A 4,931-nucleotide genomic window follows, 5' to 3' on the forward strand; every position below is an offset into this window, starting at 1 on the left:
ATTGGTTTATTTTTGAAATTACGTATACAGGATGTCCGAAAAGATTCGTAATCAAATTTTTATTATTATTTAGATCGAATAGATGAAAATCGTTCGTATAAATTTATTTTCGTAAATGTTTTATTGTTTAATTGTTGAAATTATGGAATGAAATGAATGATTAGAACAACGGATATTTTTGATTTAGATTTCTTGTTATTCTTTATATCTGATTGCATGCGGAAAACGTATCGAACGATCTTTATACTGGTGTCTCCTTTATTCGGAATGAAAAATACAGAAACGGTCTGTGCTATGGGTTTTTCTTTTTTTTTTTATTCTCGACTACTTCTCACGTGACATCATTTATTTGAAAGATAAACAAATCATACTGGTAATTCTCATTGTCGGTTCAATACTATAGCACGATGCGTCAGAATTCCGAGAAATAAAATCAGATAAAGAACTAAAGAAGAAAGGAATATGATTTTTGCTTTTATTTTATATAATTTCAACAGGAAAACAAAATGATACGTGCACGTTTTCAAAGATATTTATGAATAATTGTAGCAAATTATAAGAAATATTTTTTCCTCTGCAAGATTGCAGGATTCCATTAATCGAATTAGCGATTCGTCGAACTTTGTCAATTATTTCAACTGTATTGAAAATAATATAGGGTGTATCTAAAGTCTGGACATATTGAAAATTTTGTTTCTTTCGCAAATTAAATATGATTTAATCGAAAGGAGAAAGAATTTGTTCGAAAATATGTATTTGTTGTCGAAAGTTTACGTATATCCTGCAGTAAATGTATTTGAAATAAATTCTCAAAGTTCGTCACATATATTTTTATTACTTTTATTATATATTTCGTTTATGTTTTCAGTAAAAAGTTACTAACTAACATTTATGCTAATACGACGATGAATTATTATTCGTGAAATAAATTTTTAATGAGAGAAAAATTAGATTTAGGAAAAGTATGCATTTTATGAGATAATTACGTCAGCAAATTTTAACCAATGAAATTTTGTGTCAAAAGTATAGTTTGCGGACTTTTGGTTGATCATCGATGATATTTTGTTTTATTTCGTATATATACGTTTCTTTATTTATTTATTTAACATTTATTATAATTATATGTTAATTTTCTTTTCTTTTAATTGTATATTTTTTTTTTCTTCTACATTTCTTCATTATTGTTATATATTTATTTATTTAAAAAATAATATTTATAAAATTAATTTTTATTCGATATTTGTATATAATTGAAATAAATCAATTTTGTGCAGTAAGCGAATTAACCGTGATAGAAAATAACAGTTAACACAATTTGCAAATACTCATAGGAAAAATATGTAATATAATAATAATAATAATTGACAAGTAAAGTACAAATTGCAAAGTTCTAACTAAATATCGATTTTATATCGATACGCGTCGAGTAAGTTTGTCAGGTAAATGTAATTAAAGAAAATTACCGAGCGTTTAAACGAAAATCTTGAATAACATTTTAAACGATACACTTATAGAATGATCGAAAGATTTTTCGGTACGATATTGAAATAAATTTTGTATACGTCATATCTGGTGACGTAAAAAGATTTTCTTTTTTTTCTTCAAAATTACCATTTTGCTGTAGGAAATTTTTTGCGAACCAAAAGAAATATGATCGTTATACATTTTAACGCAAATTATGCGTATAATATTTAAAGGTTATGAGTAATATATAATATTTACATATTGTTTGTGTATATTTTTATTTATTCATTCAATGTTAATAACAATAATTAGTTTTCATCGAATATTCTTAAATATTTATTAACATTCATCAATTTTTTAATTTACATTAGAATATTATTTGTAGGTTATGTTGTCAGTTAAATTCAATGTAGACGGATTGTACATTTTTTAGTTTATTGCAGTGGTTCTCAATTTATTGGAATATCGGATATCGAACGTATTGAAAATTTGATTTTTCTTTTCTTTATTTAAATTCAATTAGCAGAGATAATCGTTGAGCATAGGGTGAGAATTGCTCGGGAAAGTGACATTAATGCTATTCTTCGATAACACAGAGACCGTATGAAAACTTTAATCCATGAAAGTTAATAAGACGAGCGAGTGGCTGTTCCGTTCGAGTTAAATCGATTGTCATTTTTTCAATTTGCTTTAATACTAGATTGTCGGAAGTTGAGTATATATCTATTTTACATGAAATGAGTCAATTTCACTCGAACATCAAAATTGAAGTTTTTTTTTTTTTCAAAAATAAAATCTTATTTTAACCTCTTATTCTACCAGCTAACTTCCGGTTATTCGAGTTACAATAAATAAAAAAATATTGTCATCGATGTAAGATTTTTTTTTTACTGATATGATAGTTATAAGGGTTGTTTAATTTTTTTAGGGAATTCTAACCTAAAAATGTAAACGTAACGAAGAATTATACGTAATTAAATGTAAGAAAAGTTTAAGAATAGTTTACTATTAAAAGAATAGTCTACTATTTAAAGTATGACGAATAAAATGATTTATTTTTTCTTAAAAATATATACAATAATATTTCAAGTAATATCTTAGTTGTAGCATACTAAACATATTTGTGCTAAAGTGTTGAAATATTCAACGAAGTATTTTCTTTTCCTTCGCATTACAAATATACATACCCTATATATTTTTCTTCACTTAAGTTTTACTTTAGATTATCAAAATACAGTATTTTATTTCATGTTTTACGTTATCAAAATATAGTACATATTTCATGCTTCAATTTTACGATTAACAAAATCAAATATTTTTAATATTTTATTTCACATTATTAAAATAAAATATTTATTTAATGCTTCAAACATTACATTATCAAAATCAAATATTTTATTTACTGAAATGGCATTTCTTATATTTCAAATAATAATTATTTTATATAAATTTTAACGAATTTATTATTCATAAAATAATATTTCAAATAGAAATTATTCAAACATTACCCGACTCTGGTATTTATCATAATTATCGAATCACATTGAAATAATGAATTAATTATTTTCTTGTATCTATATTTTCAACTGAAACATTTATCGTTTAAGAGATACTCAATTTACTTGTAAATACTTCACTCTTTTTTTGTTTTGTTTTCTTTTTTGAAACAGTTTGTTGAATATCCCGTTAGAATTTAAAAAAGTAGGAATGTATTTTGAAGGCTTTGCAAACGAAATCTACCAATATTTGTTAAACTAATTAGATTCTTCAGTTTTCTCTAAATAATTAACACCTTTTCGTCAATTATGTTACGAAGAATATCAAAGAAACCTAATCCTCATTCTTTCTAGAATTTTTCTCCCTTAGATATTTCTTCATTTCTTTCATTCAAATTTTACTTTGCGATGAAATAAACTCACGTGAATTTGTTCCTACATTTAATCATTGTTAATCAATTAACTAAGTTCAACGTGTATAAACGTCAATTCAAACTCCCCATTATTCCTAGAATTTTTTCCCCTAGATATTTCTCCATTTCTTTTATTCAAATTCTACTTTGCGATTAAATAAACTCACGTGAATTTGTTCGTACATTTAATCATCGTTAATCAATTAACTACGTTCGACGTGTATAAACGTCAATCCAAAACTCGATTATCGTTACAGCTGACGACTATACTCGTCGTCTAAAATAAACAATTACTGTTTACTACAAAAATTCGAAATTTTAGAATAATGTAATGAAAATTTTGTTCGATGATATGTTTCCTATTTGTATTACCAATAAAACTGTTCGACACCGTCAAAAGTAAATCCGCTTCGAAGATGTGACGTTTGTTAAAAAAAATGTGATCCGTAAGAAATCAGGATACTGGTGCGTGACCTACCAAGTGCCACTTAGCGTGGTACTTTGCTTTGCAAACATTACCATACCGAAATCAAACGAATTTATTCTAATTATATTTTCGTTTTTAATCTTTCTTGTTAACCGAATTTGATTATATTTTCCGACATATTGTAAGTTTTTTAATAACAACGACATTTTCAACGAAGAATTTTTCATTTTGCATAGAATAAAAATGTAACTCCCTTTTTTTCCACGTTTTGCTTAACATTTTTTCGACAAAAATTTATAATAGGTAACATTTGTCCTACGTTATAAGCGTATACCTGTTATATTACTTCATTTTAATTACGTATCCCGTGAGATATTTTTCTAACAAAATTCCGTTATTAACATTAAAAACCTATCAACAATTCTCATGTATACATACTCCTACCATGAAATTTAAAAAAAAAAAACCATAAATCTTAATATAGAATGATATTTTACTCAATTGACTGTTGAAAAAAATATTTTTCTTTTATTTAGAAATAAACAAATGATAAATATTTGATACATTTTCATATTACATGGATTTTTACAAATTACAGGATGCATTCATTTAACCGCGCTTGAAAGGTTTATAATATTAAATGATTAAAACTTTTATCGTTGCAATGAAGTAAGACGATCAAATAAATTATCAACATTGATAAAAAAAAAATGGCACGTAATTCATAAAGGAATAATCATTTTCTCTTTTTAATAGATTAATCTATCCGTTTCATTCTTTTTGAGGTTAATATTTATTAAAACATGGCAGAATACTCAGGTTGGCATGGTTTAATAGGTTATGTTTGTCTGTATCAAAGCAAGAAACGAACCGAACCAGGCAAACAAACAACATCCTTATTCTCGACGAGTCGTAGCCGATAAACGTCATCGATAATGGTCTCTGCATTCATAGCTCCAAGCGAATAGAAGAAATATGCCAAACGAGATCTCTTGCACGCTTCATTCTTACCCATTGTTTGTGCTCGACAGAGAAAGAGACAGAAACAGGTTTAAACTTTTTTCCTTTTTCTTTCCTTTCTTTTCATACGAGCGAGCACGTTGAATCAAACGAAAGAATTCAAATACCCGA

The sequence above is a fragment of the Polistes fuscatus genome, unplaced genomic scaffold (genome assembly GCF_010416935.1).
Source record: "Polistes fuscatus isolate 324 unplaced genomic scaffold, CU_Pfus_HIC Scaffold16, whole genome shotgun sequence".
Taxonomy (NCBI): Eukaryota; Metazoa; Arthropoda; class Insecta; order Hymenoptera; family Vespidae; genus Polistes; species Polistes fuscatus.